Source organism: Narcine bancroftii, chromosome 5 (genome assembly GCF_036971445.1).
Source record: "Narcine bancroftii isolate sNarBan1 chromosome 5, sNarBan1.hap1, whole genome shotgun sequence".
Taxonomy (NCBI): Eukaryota; Metazoa; Chordata; class Chondrichthyes; order Torpediniformes; family Narcinidae; genus Narcine; species Narcine bancroftii.
Window position 1 is genome coordinate 227,961,161 of NC_091473.1, and position 22,323 is coordinate 227,983,483.

At 43.0% G+C, this 22,323-nt stretch overlaps 1 protein-coding gene across 1 annotated transcript in view; it reads right to left on the bottom strand.

Moving 5' to 3' along the window:
• The window catches only part of LOC138764991 (SAM pointed domain-containing Ets transcription factor), a 140,956-nt gene that overhangs the window by 49,197 nt on the left and 69,436 nt on the right, over positions 1 to 22,323 (bottom strand). The window lies entirely within an intron of this gene.

Consider the following 22,323-nt stretch of genomic DNA (forward strand, 5'->3'; position numbering starts at 1 on the left):
CAAATCTGCTTGGGTTTTACCCAGGGACTCTGGTTTCTTCCCACCATTAAAAAGGTACCATAGATTGTAATTGAGTTTAATTGGGCAGCATGGTCTTGTGGGCTGAAATGGCCTGTAACCATACTGTATGTCTAAATTTAATTTAAAATTAAAATTTAAAATAGTTTTAAAAAATGTATTCGAAGTAAGTGAATACCAATTCGATGGGGCATGAGCATGCAAATTTTTGGATCTTGGGTAGGAGGTAGAACCTGGCAGTGCGGGGTTGGGAAACAATGAGGTTTGGGGCACTTGAGGGAGATGATCAGAAGTGGAGTTCAGAGATAGTGCGTGAGACCGTGGTTTGATGGGATTTGGTGGGTCCTGTTGAAGGGTAAAGAGGAGGTGCCTGTGGGTTTGATGGTGAGATTGGGATTAGTGCAGAGATAGTGGAGGGCCAGGCATTCCGAGATGCTGAGATTGGAATGAGTGAGGGGAGTGGTGAAGTCATGTCAGCCAGTCATTCAAAGGTACTGTGGCAGGAATGCTGTAGACAAGATCAAAGCAGTCATTCAATTAGAAATTCTCAGAGTGAGATCTGGATTAGCGAAACACTAGAACTGGATCAGCTTGTATTTTGGGTGCCGTTTGAGTGCCACATGCTGAGTAACCACACTCATGGAACTACCCACTCTGGTGGTCATCCTGACAAGAGCGTTTGTCTGCCTCAAGTATGTGGGGGTTGGTGGAGGTGGTGGGGGGGGGGGGGGTCATAACATGATTGGATGACAGCATTTCCACATTACAGTTTAATGCTTCAGTCGACCACACCTTGAACAGCTGAGAACAGATCAAGTAGCAGGAAGCTCTTGGTTTAAGGTCTCGTCTGTGACTTTTAGACAAGTTGCTGGTTGACCTCTTTTTTTTAGTTGCTTCAGGTCACACAGATCTGTTGGAATATGAAGGGCTTCATCATTTGACCAGCAAGTGACGCTAAAAGTTTGAAGTAAGAGCAGAAAACACTGGAAACACACATCAGGTTCAGCAGCATCGATAGAAAGGGAAACAGAATTAACCAGGTCAACCAAGTGAATGAGTGGTTTAGTGGAGGGAAGTAGTTGGGCTGTTATTGAAGATGTATCCCCACCAAAACATTCAGGTTTTCCCCCAACCAGAAACCCTGGTTGAGCAATGAAATCCAGAACCTGCTGAGAGGCAGATCACAGGCTTTCAAGTCCAGAGATCAGTACAGAAGTTGCAGGTATGACCTGCAGAAAGACATCTTCTGGGTGAAGTGGACTTTCTGACAAAAATGGAAATCATTAGGGATACCTGAATGGGATAACCTGCTACAAAACAAAATCTGATGTAGTAGAAGATGGCAAAGCTTCACTCCCTGAATAACTCAATGCCTTCTATGCCCGACTTGACCACAAAAACAAGAAAGAACCACCACTGCGCACCCCCATGTCTCCTGATGATCCTCTCCTGTCCGTATCTGAAGATGATATGTAGCTGTCTTCAGGAGAGTGATCAAAGGAAAGCATCTGGTCCGGATGGAATACCTAGCTGGGCATTAAAAATATGTGCTGACCAGCTTACCAAGGTATTCCCAGATATCTTCAACATCTCACTCTAGCAGGGTGTGATACCACTCTGCATACTGGTACCCAAGAAGAATGTAGTAGCCTGCCTAAATGACTATTGATCAGTGGTACTCACATGAAAATGATGAAGTGTTTTAAAAGACTGGTGTTGAAGCATATCAGCTCCTGTCTGAGCGGTGATATGGATCCGATCCAATTCGCCTATCACACTGGCTCTTTGTTGATACAGTTCGGCATTTAATCCCATCAACCCCTCAAAACTGATCAGCAAACTCCAAGATGTGGGACTCCACACCCTACTGTGTAATTGGATCCTGGATTTCCTCACCCTCAGATCACAATCAGTGAGTATTGGTAAGAACATCTCCTCCACAATCTCTATCAGTACTGGAGCACCACAGGGCTACATTATTAGCCCCCTGCTCTACTCACTTTACACCTATGACTGTGTGGCTTGGTATGACAGCATTATCTGTAAATTCGCTGTCAATACCACGGTCATGGATTATATAAAAAGGGGTGATGAGTCAACATACAGGAGGAAGATTGAAAACTTTCCCAAATGGTACATCAATAACAACCTTGCACTCAGTGTCACCAAAACCAAGAAGCTGACTGTTGACTTCAGGAAGGGCAAACCAGAGGATTGCAATCCAGTGATCATTGGGAGATCAGAAATGGAAGAGGTGAGCAAATTTAAGTTCTCAAATTTGGGAGTCACTATCTCGGAAGATCTTTCCTGGACTCAACACACTAATGACATGGTGAAGAAAGCACTTCAGCGCCTCTACTTCCTCAGGTCTGGTATGGGGACACCAATACGCCTGAGCATAAAATCCTGTAAAAGGTAGTGGACACAGCCCAGGACATCCCAGGTAACCACCCACCCCCACCCAACATCTATGGGGAACACTGCCATCAGAGAGCAGCAGCAATCATCAAGGATCCACACCACCCAGTACACACTCTGTTCTCACTGCAGATGCTGGAATCTAGATCAAGAAACAATCTGCCGGAGAGACGCAGCGGACAAGAAGTTTCACTGGAAGAAAACAAATGGTCATTGTTTTGGTTCAGAACCCTTCATCGAGACCTGAGGTATAGATGTGTTTCCCCTTGGATTTCCATGAAACACAGAAGAGCCATCAAATAAATGACAGAAGAAGAGTTGATGAGCCTTACCTGTGTAAGCATGTATTGTGGATTGCTCCACATGGATAACAAAACATCAGGCATAGCTGGGACCCATGGGGTACCCATGGCTACCCCTTTGATGTGGAGAAAGTGTAATGAGCCAAAAAAGTAGTTATTGAAGGTAAGAACAGGTTTTGGGAACTGGAGGAGGGTGGCGGTGGAGCGAGACTGATTGGGACTATAATTGAGAAAGAAGCAACTGGCTTTTAGTGTGGGGGTTGGAGTTCTATAGAGAATGTTTTTCATTGTCTGGTGATCACATGATTGCAGGGATTACAGAGAATGAGCAACAAGAGAGACTCCCTTTAAAGAGAGGAAGTGAAGTTCAAGGTAGGCATCCCTCGAAGAGATTTTGCAGTGGAGGAGCTGAATGGAGTTAAACAGGAAAGTCTGCAGACATTGGGATTGGAGTGGAATACACATTATGAGATCAAAATAATCATTAGATCAAAATATTGCCGTGGCTTTGAGAAAGATTTTAGTATCCTCACGTGTGACAGGAGGACTGGAGAGTAGCCAATGTTGTTCCTTTGTTCGAGAAGGGAAATATAATCATCCAGGAAATTATAGGGCGGTGTCAATCAGTGGAGGGCAACAAATAAAGAGGATACTCAGGGATAAGACTGACACATATTTAGTGGTCAGATTCGAGACAGTCATCATGACTTTGTGTGGGGCAGAACATGTCTCACCAATTTGATTGATGGAGATGTGGACAGTTTAGAGGGCTATCAATTACAAATACAGACAGAGAAATGGCAGACGGAATTTAATCCAGGCAAGTGTGAGGTGTTGCTCCTGGGAGGTCAAATATAAGGAGGATGTCTGCAGTTATTGGCAAGACATTGAAAAGCATTGACGTGCAGAGAGATCTGGGTGGGGGGGGGGGGGTGGTGGGGTGGGGTTCAAATCCATTGATCCTTGAAAGTGGCCACATTTGTAGACAGGGTGGAAAAGAAGGCAAATGGTACACTTCGCTTCAATGGATGAAGCAGTCAGTGTAAACGCTATGTTGTAGCAAAATAAAAATGTGCTTAGGTCATACTTAAAGTCCTGTGTGAATTTCTGCCCCAATACAGAATAGAATTAGAGGCTTTGCAAAGGTTCCAGAAAAGATTTATCAGGATGTTGCCAGAATTATAGGGTATCAGCTATCAAGAGAGGTTTGATAAATTTGGTTTGTCTTCTTTGGAGGCTGAGGGATGACCTGATAGAAGTTCATGAAAGTATGAGATGTATAGACAGGATAAACGAACAGAATATTTTTTCCAGGATAAAAATATCAATAGAAGAGAACGTGCATTGAAGGTGAAAGAGTTTAAAGATTAGCAGAACAAGTTTTTTTTTTTAAAAAGCAGAAAGTGGTAGGTGCTTGGATCTGCCAGGAGTAGTGGTGGAAGCAGACACAATAGTAGCATTTAAGAGATTTCTAAGACACATGAATATGTAAGGAGTGGAGGAATATGTATCATGTGCAAGCAGCAATTTTTTAACATAAATCCGACATTATGTTAGGCACAGAAATGTGGGCTGAAAGAACTGTTTCTATGCTGTACTGATCGGTATTCTACGTTACACATGCGCTTTCATCTGCAGAGGTAACATTGCTAGACACTTCCATCAGTCAGAATTTTTTTTCCCAGGATAAAACCGTAACATAGACTTTCACTTTGACATAAACTTTGAATGAAGTATGAGGTGTGTTTCAAAGTGGTGCTAACTCAACATCATAACTATGTTATGAATTATACATTTAATAAAGTTATCTTAAGTCTGTAAGTCTCCAACTAAATAAATAATGTGTTAAAAGTAATAAATGCAAATCTAGGATTAAGAGATAAGTGGATCAGTATATTTGACAATATGACTATTCAAATGGAAAGGTAGTGAATGAAAATTGGAGTTAATAATAAGATGCTGGAGGGACTCAACGGGTCAGGCTGCATCCATGGGCAGAAATGGTCAGTCACCATTTTGGGTTGAGCTATTTTATTGAGACCCTTCAAATTAGAAAATAATCACTTCTTATTCCAATGTGTACAATCCAATGACAGTGTTGGTGCCGCGCTATTGCTCAGCGAAACCTTCCATGACAGGTCACTCTTGGGCAAGGTGTAGTACTTGTTTAGCCTCCAAATCAGGGTCACGTGAACCCATGGATTGCAGACGGTGGATGCTTTTTACAAGCAGATTCTACAAATTGGAATTTATGGTTGTAAAACTAAAACTGCTGGGCAGATGAATCTGCTGATCAATGGCCAGGGTTACCTGTCCAGTATGGGCACTGTAACTGAAGAAGGCAATGGGAAACCATTTCAGTATTTTCCCTTTATACAACCATGAACTCAGCATCGACTACAGTCTCAGCTCAAAGATGAAGCCTTCACCGAAGGAAAACAGAGGAAGCAACCACTACAATTAGGAGGGTCATAGATCGTGACGGATGGAGAGACATGATCGCCCACGCCAAACAGCAAGGCACCTGAATGGCAATCCAATGGTATGATTGTTGATTTTTTTTAAAATTTCATATCACTCTTGCCTCCTGTGCTTCCATCTTTGCTCTTAGCTCCAAATTCCTGGTGCCTTCTACTCTCCCCACATTTCCCCCACCTGGTTCCATATACCTTTCATCTCTCCCCTAATGGTTCTCATTACAACCTTCCTCACTTATCAGACTCTAGCACTGTTGTCCCCTGCTTATCATACTCCAGCAGCTGCCTTTGCTTCACTTTCACCCTCACCTCTACTGACTTGGCTCCACCAGCCTCTCCTTATCTTTCTGCACCTGCCTCCCAGCTCCACCCTTCCCTCCCATCTGTCCATCATCTCTCACCCCTTCTACTAATCATCTACTTGCCCCTGTCTCACCAATCCCTCTCTCCTCTTTATGCCAGCTACCTTACCTCTCACCTCTAATTCAGTCTTGAACTAAAACATTGGTATTTCCTTTCATCCGAAAGATTCCTCCAGAAGTTTGTTTTTGTTCTCGGATTTAACCCTTTATGACACCATGTCTGGCAAATTCATTCATGCCACGTGGATAGTGTGATTCTTTTATGCAACATATAACCCTCTGATACAAATTTGAGGACTAATTCAGAGCCTGTTCTTATCCCAGGGTGTGCATTCTGTTGCTGGGAAAAGTAAATCCCCTCAATCATTTTTAATTTGAATAACTTATTCCATATTGCAACTCTTTTTTGGTGCACCCCAACCTGCTTATCCAATCTTGAGCCTGAACTTTATCCCTCTCCATCATACTGCATGAAGAGGAAAGGTTTGGATCCAGGCTTCTTAAATCTTCCAATTGTGATAATAAGTAATGAATGGGCCCCATGTTTTGTCAAATTGAAACTTTCTATCTTTAATGTTGTATCTAATTTTCTCCAAACTTAAATAGGTCACAACATGATGTAACCACTGGGTATGAGTAGGTGGAGAGTTATCTTTCCATTTCATTAAAATTACTCGTCTGGCTATCAATGACTAAAAGCTAAAATTCTTTCTTGGGTTGAAGGTAAGTATATATCCTCTTCTTGAGAAAAAAACAAACAAAGCAATGAAAGGGCACGGTTCTCATTTGATCTTTAGAATTATTGAAAAAGTTTGAAATATATCTTTTCAAAATATTTCTAAATTGGTGCATTCCCAGAACATATGAATCAATGCAGCTTCATAGATTTTACACTGTCATCGTGGATTGACAGCCATATAAAAGTGAGATAATTTGACTTTAGAAAAAGGTATCTATTGCACCACTTTAAATTGTAACAAACAATGTCGAGCACAAAATGAAGAGTCGTTAATCAAGTTAAGAGTGGAAAATCAGTCTTGGTCTGAAAATTATATATTCCCAATCATTCTTAATCCCAGCCATTGAGGCTGTTATTAAATCTAATGTTATTATAAATAATTGATATTAATCCATGCTGGGAGAACAGCAAATCAAAAAGTAAATCAAGAAATGTTTTCAGAAATTCAAGGAAAATCAGAAAGCTTAGACTGAATGAATGCTCTGGAGACTCTCTGCTAGTGTCTGAAGGACGCTATTCGATCCATATCTTTACATCTCTACAAGTTAACCTCGGTTAGAGGGAGGGGTTAGATTGGAATAAGGATTTTTGTTTTTGTTTCTTTTTTCTTTTCATTTTTCTTTTTTAGTTAACTCATGAAACATGAGTCTAATTATTGTATATTAAGGATCATATCTTTAAATAAGATAAAATTTACCCTCTGCTTATATAAAGGGATTGTTAATGTTGTATCATCTATTTTCTGTCCAAAATTATAGTGGGATATATTTGAGAAAGGGATAAATTGTTAAATACCATGTTCATAGAATTTTATATTTTAAAAAATCAAGTAAAATAAGCAATTATGACTTGTATGTTTAATAAGTGGTATGTTATTGATATGACCTGTCATTTGTTACTATTTAGATGACTTTATATTATATAATAAACTCATTAAAAAAAATTTTTTTTAAAAGGATGAGTATAGCTTGGGTAGACAACTTGGTTGGCATAGACAAATTGGGCTGAATGGCCTGTTTCCCTGTAGTAAAACTCTGTGACTCAATGATATCAAAATCTATAGCATCTCCCACCATAATAGATTCTCATTCCATAGCAGCCAATCACAAATATTCTCCCCAATTCACCAACCCGTCTCTTGAGATCCAAACCCCATTTCTCCAACTGTTGACTTATATCCTGGCCTCTACCAAAAACCCCAGGCCCTGTTTTCCCATGCCTTCACCATCCTACACCTACCTCATTACTCTACCTCCGACTCACAACACATCAACCTTACTCTTAGAAATACCTTGGCATGCATTAAACATGCATTTTAGCAGATTTTTATCCTGTAATTCTTCAGCCCTTTAAATCCATTGAAAGAAACAATAGGACACAGGGAACTCATTTATTTTCATCTCTGAATTGTGAGGATAAACAGAAATGAAATAAATAACAATCCTGGATGCTGGTGAATAGATTCATAGTCAGGTAGCATGGAATTGAGTCTGAATTGACCAACAAACACAGTTATACACTCACCAAATGGCCTAATTCTACTCCTACATCATTGTCTTATAGTCCAAGAAATGAACTGGATGATCACAAACTTAACCAAGCAATGAAGGGTTAGATCTGTGCTTCTCTGAGCTTAGTGAATGGAAACCAAGATAGAAAGAGTGTCAAAGACAAATGTTAACCAGTCAATTCAAAACACAGACAAGCCATGCTGTTCATTAAATGAAACTTGACTTTAACAGAGAATAAAGTTACGGGAACATCAGCCTCTTGAAACTCAGCCAGAAAAGTGTAAGTACCATAATGTTATTGCGGTGTGGAGAGGATGTTCTGTCCTGGAGTAATGTTCCAGGATCAGATAGATGCTGTTCATTAAAGTTATAAAAAAAGATTTACTTTGCAGAGCACCATCAGAATGACAGGATGTTCCAAGATGCACAGTTCAGCCAACAAAATACTTTTGAAGTGTATTCACTGTTTTAATGGACGAAACTCTCAACCAAATTGCACACAGCAAGGTCCACAAATGGCAATCTGATAAGAATTAGTATTCCCTGTGAGTAATCTTTGCTGAAACTTTCAACAATTTGAATACGAATAGCTTTCTGACATTGAATTTCACTCCATTTTTCATGAAGAATTGTCTCCCGATTTCTCTCCAGTGAGACCTGAATTGTATTCTGGATGTCCTGCCTGACATGAGAGAAACACAGATTTCAAGAAAGAGATTCAAAAGATTATTTTGAACTCTGGCATCCAAAACATTTCACAGTTTAGGGGATAACGGAGATTTTTAAAAAATAATTATCACAGCTAATAAAATAAGGGATAAACAAGGAGTAAGAATGAAACGAGTAGTGAGACTTAGAAGTGTGACAATGTTATTCTCCCACACTGTCCCCAAACTCACAGTGCTCAAAGTTCAGATTCACATGCAACCCTGGGATTCGTTTTCCTATGGGCCAGGCAGAATTTCTACTTAGCGGTAGTGCAAAAACTGTACTCAAGAAAAGATAAGTATATAAAAACAAACTGACTGCAATACAGAAAAAAATAAATAGTCAATAATAAATATGTTCAAAGTAAGAGCCCTTAACTAAGTCTCTGATTGAGTTTGTTGTTGACGATTCTGATGGTGGAGGGGGAGCAGCTGTTCCTGAACCTGGTGGTGCGAGTCTTGTGGCACCTACACCTCTTTCCTGATGGCAGCAGTGAGAACAGAGCAGAATCCTGGATGACGTGGTTTCTCGATGGTTGCTGTTGTTCTCCAGTGGCGGCACTCCATGTGGATTTTCTCGATGGTGGGGAGAGTTTAGCTTGTGATATACTACCTTTTGCAGGGCTTTCCTCTCAGAGGTGCTGGTGTCCCCATATTAGGCCATAATGCAGCTGCTCAACGCACCTTCCACTATACATCTGTATAAGTTTACTAAGATTTTCTAATCACACCAAACCTCAACAAACTTCTGAGACTTGAACATACTTACTTTTCAGTGCCATTAGTGTGTTGTGTCCAGGGAAGGTCCTCTGAAGTAGTGGCCCCCAGGAATTTAAATTTTCTTACCCTCTCCACCTCTGATTCTCCAGTGATCACTGGATACAAAGATAAACTACCCAAGAGAGCCAAACTGCTGAAGCTTCTATTAAAGGTACAGAATGAGTTGGACCACAAGAAAATTAATAGTGACTGTCTCCACACCGCGCGCAAACTCACGGCGACTGTCACCCACACCATCTGCAAATTCACAGTGAATGTCACCCGCACAGCCCCACACTCACGTTGACTGTCACCCACACCATCTGCAAATTCACAGTGACTGTCACCCACACAGCCCCACACTCACATTGACTGTCACCCACACCATCTACAAACTCACGGTGACTGTCACCCGTACTGTCCCCAAACTCACGATAACTGTCACCCACACCATTCTGACACTCACAGTGACCATCACCCACACCGTCCCTAAAATCATGGTGACGGTCATCCACGCAGTCCCCAAACTGACCGTCACCCACACAGTTCCCAAACTCATGGTGACAGTCATCCACGCAGTCCCCAAACTGACCGTCACCCACACAGTTCCCAAACTCATGGTGACAGTCATCCACGCAGTCCCCAAACTGACTGTCACCCACACAGTCCCCAAACTCATGGTGATTGTCACCCACACCATCCCTAAGCTCACGGTAACTGTCACTCACACCGCCCCCAAACTCAGTGTCCATCACCCACACTGTCACCATGGGGACCGTCATCCACTCTGCCCAAAATAATGTTTGTTTCAAATAGTTACCTTTACTAAATCTATGTCAGCTTCTCTTTTTACAGTTCATTATGATATATATGTACAAAATGATATCCGGGCAGCTTCTGAAAGTGTGAAAAATTACAATAGAGAGGACGAATGTCTCCTTTAAAAAGTCAGTGAGCAAAATCATTGGTCATAGCCATAGACTGCATTCAAGAGGAGCTGGTATATCTTGAATAGAACATTTCCTATTGCACAATGGTATGGCAAAAAGCTTTCGGAGCACACAGCTCTCCCTTTTAAAAGGATGGTGCTCTTCTAATATTGTAATAAAATGATCTGAATACAATTGCAATTGTATGTCTAAAATCTCTGATGAATTTTCAGTAGGAGAAGTACTTTGTTGGTGATTGGCCATACAAAGTAAAGCCGTTTTGCTTTACATAGTAGGTGGTTTCATGTTTACTTATTATTTTCTACATGATCTGGCACTCTCTCAAGAAAGCCATAATGAATAGGTGTGTGATATTTGCTCAGGTAATACTGGCCATTGGAAAATACCATCAGAAAGATGAGATAAGCTCTCAAGGGATGTCTTCTTTCATTTTCCCCTGCTGGGTTTCCTTTATTATGTGAAAATGACATTCTCTAACTTTTTTGTGCGTGATCCATGAACACTCTCTGTGAATCATAACAAAATACGCTCAGTTACTTGGAAGAGTTGACTGTAGAAGTTTCTGAATGAGACTTTTTCTCTAGGCTCCATTATCGATGAAGCCACGGCTTTTCCAGTGTGGCATTAATTTTATGTAAATCATATTGCAATAGGGAAAATCTTGATCTCATTGAGGAAAAGAGATGTTTTATTCCTCCTTCACAACCAGAGAGTTTACTAACATTTGCTATTTAAAATGGCTATTTGGCTGGAATGGTACAGGACAAGTTAGTGGGCCATGTTCTAAGTCTCATATTTAGAAACTGGATTTCATACTGTTTTTAGTGCATTATATATTTTCCTACAAGTTAGAAAGAGGCCATTTTGAACGATTGAGTAAACACCAGTTCTCAGAGTAATCCTGCTTACATTTTGTTCATGATGAATGAGTCAAGCCTGAAACATTGGTTGTCTTTGTTAGATAAAGTACACTATTTGACCTGCTGAGTTTCTCCAGCATCGTGTTTTTACTTCGGCAGTAACAATTCAACATTAGAAACTCAACTCTCAAAGACATTTGGGTCATGGTCAAGATTAGCAAAAACACCGTGTGTTTGCTCTAAGAGCACACTGTAGCCCAAGGTCATGCTAGCAGGGCACGAGATTATTGAGCAAAAGTAAGTCTGCAGCTGACCACGTGGCAAGAAGCGAAGAGAAAGGCATAACAATACTCATGACGTAACATAATGCTTCATTTTCTTTTGATGAAGAAGCTTTTGAGTATATTTCTAATATTGCCAAAGTTGGGGAATGTGATAATTAACATGATATTAGAATGACCAAAGAATTAAAGACAACAGTTTTTCATAAATAGTAATATCTATGAAAACACATCTGATCATGGGAGAGTTTCTTATATGGTTGCCATATCAGTTAGCCAGCGATCTAGACCGGGTTTCGAATCCCACGCTCTCTGTGAGGAGTTAATATATTCTCCCTGTGGGTCTCCATGGGTTTTCCACGGGGGCTACAGTTTCCTCCCTCCATTCAAAATATACCAGGTGGTGTAGGTTGATTGGGTGTAAATTGGGCAGCACAGATTCATGGGCCAAAATGGCCTGTTACCATGCTGTATGTCTAAATCTAAATTTAACCTCAATTCCGTGTTTTTAGTGATCTCAAATCAATATGATTAGACTGTTAATCCAATTATATAATTCATATTTCCTTGTCATGCAAATACTCTTCTTTTGTGAACCTTGATCACAATTTCCAGTTGGCAATTCAAATCTACATGTACACATAGAGTCATGAAGCAGACAGCGTGGAACAGCCCCTTCTAGTCCATGCTGACTAAGCCAGCATTCTGGGCTAGTCCCATTTGCCCGCATTTGGTCTATATCCTTCTAACTCCTTCCAACTATAAATTTCTCCAAGTCTCATTTGAAGGTCAAAGTTATGCCCACTTCAATAGTTTCCTCTGGCAAACTGACACAATTAAATCCATGGCATGTCTATTCCTGTTGTACTACCCTCAGTGATCAGAAGTACGGACTTTTGGATTTATGGACTTTGATTTATGTTTTAGCTGGGACGAAAGAGCAAGCCCCAGGCAATTTGGTCCAAGTAAAAACATATTGAAATGCTTGAAGAACTCAGCCGGTCTTTCAGCATTCAAAGGAGACAAAGATGTATTACTAACATTTCAGGCCTGAGCCCTTCTTCAAGGAATAATCTGCTTATGCCATGAAGGGCTCAGGCCCGAAACATTGGCAATATATCTTTGTCTACTCTGGACGCTAAAAGATCGGCATTTTGGTGAGCTTTTACTACAATCACAGCGTCTGCAGACTTTCTTGTTTCAGTCACTCAGTCCAATCCCTGTTTTGTCACATTGAAATCTTTCTCAAACTCAACAACTTGAATTCCTCTGGAAAATTCAGATTCAACTGTATGAAATAGATCAGTACACGAGTCAACCTACTGCTGAACAATTTTCATTAGCTTGTAGCGGTGGCTACACTGCTAACTGAAGGATCGCACAACCAGACGGGTTCAGTTCAGTGAGCAAAAACTGATTTATTGCAGGTTGCCTGGCTGGTCTTATGGGCCCCGACATCACTGGGGCGTCACGTGGATCCTGTAGCGCAGGCTTCTGAGCCCGGTGCTGAGGTTGACGCCATTTTGGCCAGCTGCCCTGCCGCGTGTGTGACAAGTGGGGCCGGCTCACCTGCCTAATGGCATAACGCCACACAGACACCCACCCCCCACCCCAGAACCGGCGCCAATGTCCTTTTTGCTGGGCGGCCTCAGTGTGAAAATGGATCCTGAACACAGGATGACTTCGTATGGTCTTTGTAGAGGGGCTGTGGATGGGCCCCGCCTGATAAAAACGTACTCTGTGGAGTACAGCTCACTGGGGACGAAAGAGGCCCGTGTGCCGTGTCTGGGCAGCGGTGGTGGTGAGAAGGAGTCCAACTGGGCCCGGAGGTGGGGAAGTAGACTGTGTGGTGACTGCTAGGGTTTGTGAGGTGTGTTGACGAACTCACTGGGTAGGGCTTGCGGTGCACCGTAGACCAGCTAGGCTGATGAGTCCTTTAGGTCTTCTTTGGGTGTCGAGCGGATGCCCAGGAACACCCAAGGCAGCTCATCCACCCAGTCAGGGCTGGTGAGTCGGGCCATAAGTGCCGACTTAAGGTGGCAGTGCAATCGCTCGACTAGCCCATTGGCCTGTGGGTGATAGGCTGTGGTGAGATGTAGCTCGATCCCCAGCCTGTTGGTGAGCTGTGCCCAGAAGGCAGAGGTGAACTGGGTGCCCCAATCACTGGTCAGGTGCAACCACATCGTTCAAAAGCGCTCGGGAGCAGGAGTCCGTGGAGGCATCTGGCATCGGGATCGACTCGGGCCAACGCGTGGTGCAGTCTACCACTGTGAAAAAGTAACAGTTACCTCGGGAAACGGGCAAGGGTCCGACGATGTCCATATGTATGTGGCTGAACGGTTCCTGGACGTGTTTGAAATCTTGTACAGGCACTCAGGTGTGCCTGTGTACCTTTGAAAACTGGCAATGGGTGCCGCTTCTGGCCCAGTCCGCAATCTGCTTCCGAAGCCCGTGCCAGATGAAACGTTCTGCCACCATAAGGACCGTGGACCTGATGGAAGGGTGGGAAAGGTTATGGATATGGTGGAAGACTTGCCTGCGCCTATGCTGGGGAACCACTGGTCGTGGGGTGCCCATGGAGACATCGCACAGGACGGAGCCTTCACCATGAGAAGTCGGGAAGTCCTGGAACCACAGGCCCGTGATGGCAGTCCTGACGGCTTCTGGAGTCCAGGTGAGGGTCTTGTCTTTGGCCGCGATGAGGGCAAAGAGTGGCTGCATGATGTGCGCAGCGCCTGGAATGAAGCAATTATAGAAATTGACCATACCCGCGAACTCCTGTAGCCCCTTGAGGTTGTCCGGGCGTGGGAACTCCCTGATTGCAGCGACCTTCTTGGCGGCAGATGTGGCTCCTTCAGCCATGATGGTATGGCCATGAACTGCATGGACTCTTTCCCAAACTGGCCCTTGGCCGGATTGATCGTTAGGCTGAAGTCAGACAGTCGGGTGAGACTTGTGCTGTGCCCAGTCTCTGCTGGCGACAAGGATGTCATCCAGGTAAATGAATACAAAATTCAAATCCCTGCCCATTGTGTCCATAAGGCGCTGGAAGGTCTGGGCAGCATTCTTGAGCCCGAACAGCATGCGTAGGAACTCAAACAAGATGAAGGGGGTGATAATGGCTGATTTGGGTATGTCCTCAGGGTGCACCGGGATTTGGTGATACGCGCACCAGGTTGACCTTGGAGAATACCCTCGCACCATGCAGGTTGGCTATAAAGTCCTGGATGTGAGGGATCGGGTAACGGTCAGGTACTGTCGCATCATTAAGCTGTTGATAATCTCTGCAGGGGCGCTAGCTGCCGGTGGCTTTCGGGACCAGGTGGAGTGGTGAGGCCCAAGGACTGACAGAGTGTCGAATGATCCCCAGCTCCTGCATACAAGCGGCACGCTGGCGCCTGGAGAGGCCAAAGGAGCCAGTGAGCACCCGCTTGATGGTCCCGTACTTATCTTCCGCGGGTGGATGCTGAATGAGGAGCAGCACTTGTTTGGCGGTGGCCTGGTCCAGGGCGTCGACCACATGGTAAAACTTGGTCGAATCCGATGAAATCTGGCGGAGGTGAAACTGAGCCTCTGCGTAGCTGAACCAGGTCTCTGGCTCCTGAACCCAGAAATCAGGAAGCTTGATGGCTATAGTGTTGATCGAAGAGTCGTTCATGTTGGGTTCAAAGATGTTTGAACCTGTCGGGGTCACCAATTTTAGCGGCGGCTATACTGCTAACTGAAGGATCGCACAACCAGTCAGGCTGAGTTCAGTGAGCCATAACTGATTTATTGCAGGCTGCCTGGCTGGTCTTATACTCCAAGCCTAGACCTTGCTGTGAACCGCGCTGGGGGGCCCCGACGTCATCGGGGCATCACATGGGTCCCCAAGTGCGGGCTTCTAAGCCCAGTGCCGAGGTCGGGAGGAAACCCCAGATGGTGCCACATGCCACATGCATGACAAGCGGGGCCGGTTCACCTGCCTAATGGCCACAAGCTCTTCTCTCTACTCAACCCCCACTCCATTAATCTGCTTTAAGTTTTAACAGTCAAAGAGAGTTTAACACTAGCTACTCTACTGAAAGAGAAAGGTACTTGGGGCTGCTCAGTGATATCGATGAGACAGGAAAGTTACATTTTCTGTCCATCATGGTATTTAGCGTTCTCCCCAGTCTGTCAAATCCATTTCAGTGTCAATGGTCAGCAACTGGTCATGCCTGAGCTACAAATTTGAACAGCAATGAGTCATCATTCTTTCCAAGCAATGCTGCCTAGATTTTTCCTCTCTCAACAGTGTTAATTAATTTGGCCAGCAGTGCCTTCTTGCCCACTCTGCTTTTGAAATTTTTGTTTCATTGACTTTAATGCAGTGTTTCTCAATCTTTTTCTTCCCACTCACATACCACTTTAAGTATTCCCTTTACCATAAGTGCTCTGTGATTAGTAGGGGATTGCTTAAGGTGGTATGTGAGTGGGAAGGGAAGGTCGAGAACCACTGCTCTAGACCCAGTTGTTACTCAAATATTTTGCTTGAGAAATGTTATCATTGGTTCATTTCATTTGGAGTTGTGAAACCATGCACATAACGAGTCAATTAGGTACGATTAAAACAGTGGTTTTCAACCTTTTTCTTTCCCCTCACATATCACCTTAAGCCCTCCCTTACTAATCACGGAGCACCTGTGGCATAAGGAATACTTAAAGCGAGAAAGAAAAAGGTTGAGAACCACTGCTTTAATGGAAGGGAACGTGCACCTACTGGAGAGACCTCAGACCTACCAAATGCAGATGGATTCTGGCAAAGTGTGAAATGAAAATCATGTTCAGCTGAAATGAGCAAGGAGGACAAGCGATCATGGGCTCAAAATGGTTTAAATAAATGTAAGAGTGAGATCAGAAAATTCTCCTCACCCAAAAACAGATGTGCAAAGACCTCAACAATGAAGACGCTGTTTACATCCGGTACCACACGGATGGCACTGAGCAGCAAGCACCCATTCACGCCAATCCTATGTTATTCTCCATATGCTTCTTATCAACACTCACCTACACTGGGGCGATTTACTGTGATCAATTACTCCACCAACCTGCATGTCTTTAGGATCTGGGAGGACAACAGAGCACTGGGAGGAAGCCCACACACCCAAAGGGAGAGCATACAATGTCCACACAGGCAGCACCAGAGGTCAGGAGTGAACCCAGGTCACTGGAGCTGTGAGGCTGCTGCTCCACTTGTCCCAGGGTACCACCTAAGGGAACATATATATGTTTGAGCACAGCTTTTAACTTTGTCAAACTCCATATAGGAAACATCCCCAACATAAAGTTTGTTGCAGTGAATCACACTTGATCATGTGCTAAGCTCGCTAACAGACAAAGCCATGCATAACTGTGGATAAAATATGAAATATTTCTCTGTACCAGCAGTGCTCTGTGGGCCTGCATTGGAAAAGCTGAGCTGGACAAAGTTACCTGTCAGATTTCCCTTCCTTTGCCTCCATCAAGCCAGTCATTTCCATGTTCTTCCTCAATGGCTCCCTCTCCTCACTGTTCCTTGTAAATACCAGTTACACTTCCATACCCCTGTGTCACTTCCTATTCCTCAAAGGTGTGTCTGGACAGTGGGTGCCAGTAGGCAGTACACACACACACACACACACAGTGCCCCTAGAAACGAGGTAAATGAATGAGGCTGAATTGAACTGGTGCTCTCTTTAGTCATTCCAGGATTTACCTACCCGTCATCAGCAGAGCTCATAATAAAGTACTTCTGGATGCAAACATTGTGTGCTTTTCTCAGTAAATGTGATAAAGACAATAACTTTTTCCGCCCTTTAAATAAACCTCCCTTCTGAAGGCAGTTTTAATTCAATTTATTCTCAGTGAAACTTATTTACTTGTATAGAAAAAGAAGTAAACACGAAACACATTCTTGGCACCTGATAAAAATATGTAAAGAATGTGTGAGGAAAGATGGTCTAGTAGAATTGTATTTCATTACAACATTCAAAGCCATTCAACCCTTCAACCCAATGCTATCAGCCTCAAGCATATTACATTTCATTGCAACGTTGGGAGAGACTTCTCAGCCCTTCAAACCTCGAGCACTCCCAATCTTATTTCATGACTTATTTTCTCTCGTACATCCTGGTTTTTATTGTCCTCGTAAATCTCACCATTATCTGGATTTGATGACTTTGTAAAAATTATTGTCTTCTCGAAGAGGAAAATGAATGCATTTAGCGCTGAGCAGGGGATATAACTAATTTCTAACCCTTTCAAAGAGCTAGCACATGCACGATGGCCCAAATGCCATCCTTCTTTGCACAATTTTATGATTAAAATAGAATCATAAATAAACATCACATTGCACAATTTCTTTCACACAATATACGAGTTCAGAGACCTTCCTATAGAACAATTTAGTTTACTGAGGCAAAGCAGTTGTCCGTTTATTATATACTCTGAATAAGTGTAGGAAGTATTTTAGAAGTAAATGCAGTGAAAAAGAAAACCAACTGGTTTCTTTCTTTGACAGTATGCCAGTGTTCCTAATATACGTCTATTAAAATAACTGTCTTCACATGCAAAGCAAACATCTTTCAGACATTAATACCTTGTAATTGTTTTTGACTAAAGTGATCCAGAAAGATAGACACCAAACTTACCTGCACTGACAACCTTACACCTTTTGAAAGATAAAGTATTCTTTGTATCCACCGTTCAATCGCTTGACTGAGGAGTTAGTCTTGTAAACCTCCACAATACACCCTGCACTGGTGTTTTCTGCCTGGCAATAGCTGCTGGAGGCGGTAGCTGAATTTATAATCATGCATCGTTTACCTGTACAAACACAATAGGCTTACATCAGTTGATTATGTATCCCAGCCAGTTTTAACTCATCAGTACTTCTTCCAATTAATCAAAGGAGTTTGGGCTTCACCTGTTGTGATGTTGAGGTTGGGTGGTGTTTGGGGGCTGAGAAGTGGGGAGTGGGTGGGGGTGTTCAATTTGGAGGATTTCCTGTGCAGCCGCCCCTGGGTTTGGCTTGGGTACCTGCGTCAGTAACCCATTTGAATGCGTCTCGTGCTGTGCAGGTGCTGGGGGCGGGAGGCACCTCTATGCTTGCCAGTGCCAGATAATTCTTGGCCCTGCCGTAAAAAAGAATCAACAACCAAGAGCTGAGAGACAGCCGCAGAATCTTTATCAGCCGTCTTCATCTGACAAAGATCAACAGCCCATTCTCACTTGAGAGGCATGAACTGGCCAAGGAGATAAGAAACCCCAAAGGGGGGGGGTCCAGACCATTTGGTTCACCAGAGCTCAGTAGATCCCTCGGTGGACAAACAGTTGTAAGGAATTGCAGTAATCGTGATTTACAGACCTTTGCAGCATAAGCATTGGTGAGACTAAGCAACTTCCTGGGAGAAAAGAAGAGGAAGATTCTAGACCACCTTCATAGTCCAAATCAACAGGGTAAGGCCAAATTGGGGAAAAAAAATAGAGTAATTCTATTGTGAAAGCAACAGGAGAGAAATCATGCAATGCTTTTTGGACTTAGGACAAGAAAATACTCCAGAGGGTGGTTAACTTAGCCTGCGACATCACAGGCATCAGACCACTCCATCGAGGTCATCTACATGAGGCGGTGTCTTAAAAAAGCAACCTCTAACCTCAAGGACCCCCATCAGCCAGGCCATGCCCTCTTCACTCTGCTATCATCGGGAAAAAGGTACAGGAGCCTAAAGAAGACCACTCAGTAGCACAAGGACAGCTTCTTCCCTGCGGCCATCAGATTCCTGAATGAACAATGAACCAGAGACACTGCCTAACTTAGTCTTTTTTTTCTTTTTCTTGCACTATTTAATTTATTTCATTTCATTTTATTTATTTATTTATCTAATTATCTATTTGTTTTTTTAAGGTGGCTTCGGGGTCTGAGCCCTTCGTCAGGTGCTCGCTAATCTCATGTAGGTTTTACCATGCAGCATTGAATTTTGTGTCGTGTTCATGACAATAAATTCTGATTTTGATACTCTCTTACAGTAATTAGGATCTTGCTGAGATCAATCTGTGTATTTTGTAGTATGCCCATCAGTGGAAAAATCTGTGGGTGAGTTCATGTGCAGTGCAACTGCAGTCCATTCTCTACTGCTGCACTGAAGTGTTGAGGTGCCCTCTGGATCCATGGCTTCTACGCTGAGGCATTTGCATAAGGACTAGGCCATAGGCAATACACCTGCAGCATTGCACAGATAGTTTTTGAAGTTTGATGATGTGAAAGGGCTGTTGCTTATTGTAAAAAGCAAACAGAAAATGCTGGAGCTACTCAGTGGATCAAGGTAACATCCGTGAAAAGGAAAGCAGTGTTGAGAACATGGAACCTTGCATGGCAGCACAGGCCCTTCGGCCCTTGATGTCATGCCAACCTAGATCAAAGACCTTCCACCAAAATGGGGAACAAGAGAAAGTTCATAATATTTTCGTCAAAGCATGAGATCACATACAACCCTGAGATTCATTTTCCGGCCAGCAAGGCAGAATTCCCATTTATTGGTAGTGCTAAAAAAAACTGTTCTCAAGAAGATATGTATACCTGTAAACAATATGTACAAATGGAAGTTAGTTTGAAATTGTAGGTAAGGTGGGAAATGGAAGGATAGAGTAAAGGGAGTAACTCTGATAGGGTGAGGCAAGGATGCCCATGGTGACAAGCTGTTGATAAGGCCATTGAGTTGAAAAGTTAAGGAAGCTGTTAGAAATAGTAGCAATAATGAACAATACAAATTTATGAAAAGCAGGTCAATGCTGTCAGAAATATCCAGTTAGTCTGTGTAAGTGGGAAGGGGAAAAAGTTTCCCTATTTCAGAGGGTTAACCCACGGCAGAACTGGTCAGTTGTAATACAGAGAAATTGTTGGATTGTGTTGAAATCCAAGGGCTACAATGTACTCGGCGAGAAAATGAGTTGCTGTCGCTTAAGCTTACATTAGGCTTTGTTAGAATGGTGCAATAGGCCACGAAGAACCCACAGGAGACAGGAGGCCCAGGGTTACCAGCGGAGTGAGAGCACGCGCTCCATAGAATGATCAAACAATCAGGATTGGTTTTTCCCATGCAAAGGACACCATGTTATGAGCCTCAAATGCTGTGCACGAGATTGGATGAAGAGCAAGGGACCTGTTGCTTCACCTGGAAGGACTATTTTGGTCATGTAAGGAAGCTGCCAAAGGACATGTATTGCATCTCCTACAATTGCATGGAAAAGTGCAGAGAGAAGGAGATTGGTTGGTGAAGATGGAAGAGTGAACCAGGGAATTATGAAGGGAAAGATCACTTGCCACACTGAAGGGAGGAGGTCAGTAAAGGAGGCAGAAAATGCTGGAAACTTGTTAAGGATCCATTGAATATGGAGGTCGGTGGGGTGGAAAGTGAGGACCAGGAGAATGCTATCCAGAATGAGAGAAGCTGAGAGTGGTGGTGGAAATAATTGAGGTGTGGCCAAGGGCTCTGTCAGCTATGGTGGCAGGGAAGACACAGTACAGGAAGAAGGAAAACATCTCAGAGGCTCTTGATCCGAAAAGGAGAAATGGATTGGAAGGAGGGTGGGAGGAAGCATCATCAAGATCAATGGTTCTCAACCTTTTTCTTTCCATACGTACCACTTTAAGTAATCCCTATGCCATCGGTGCTCTGTGTTTAGTAAGGGATTGCTTATGGTGGTATGTGAGTGGGAAGGGGAGGTTGAGAACCACTGCTCTAGACCCAACTGTTACTGAAATATTTTGCTTGAGAAAAATTGTCATTAGCCCATTTGCTTTGGAGTTATGAAACCGTGCACATAACGAGTCAATTAGATACGATTAAAACAGTGGTTTTCAAACTTTTTCTTTCCACCCACATACCACTTTAAGCAATCCCTTTTTTAGTCAGCTCACTTCCAATGTATCGTCAGCAAATTTGTTGATGGTGTTGTTTTCTCACCGAGCCACACAGTACTAGGTGTAAAGTGAGTCAAGCAGGGCACTATGAACACAGCCCTGTGGTGCAAACCAATGGGCTTGTAATAGATGCTTGTCACTTGGCTATCCTGTGACAGAGACAATGAGAATTCCAGAAATTGAAGGGAAGAAATGGAAAATGAAAGACAGCAGAGTGAAATTTTGCAAACAATTTGAAATTTTTGAACTGTGTAAGCAGGAACACCAATACAGTTGTCAATGCGCTGGTAAAGCAGTTTAGAAAGGGGGCCTGAATAGAACTGAAACAAGGACAATTTCTTCAATCCACTCACTTCCTTAAATTCAACTGACTGTGAAGTTAAGCTCTAGGAACCTCTCCAACAGACCTTCAGTTTCTTGTCAGTTTAATTCTCTATCCTATGGTCCATCTCGCCTTGGCATCCTACACTGCTTGACAGTCTTTATTTCCATGCACATAGAGGTTGCAAAAAGATAAGTTGACAACACAGATGGTCACATGAGTATCACTCAATAGCTATTACAGAGACAGGGTTTCAGTGCAACCAAGACCAGGTGCTTGATATTTCAGATGTTATTACGTACCAAAAGAACTGATCAAAAGAGAAAAAAAGCAGTTTAATATTACTAAACAAGGAGGCTATCAGAACGGTGTTGATTTGGCATAAAGAGGCAGTAGTTAGTATTTTGCAGAATAAATTTGGACTGAAATATTTAACAGGGGAAAGACAACGCAGGTAGCTGTCTGTAGACTGCCAAAGTATGACCTCATGATAAGGTGGAGCCTAAATGGAGAACTACAATTCTCATGAGAGATTATAATCTATATATTGATTGGATGACCCAAACTGACATGAGTGTTGACAAAGAAGAATGCATGGACTGCATCAGAAATGGTTTCTTAGCGCAGTATGTTATGGAACCTAGCTCAAAACAGCCTATTTTCCATTTGGTCATCTCAAAGTACTCGAGATGGCA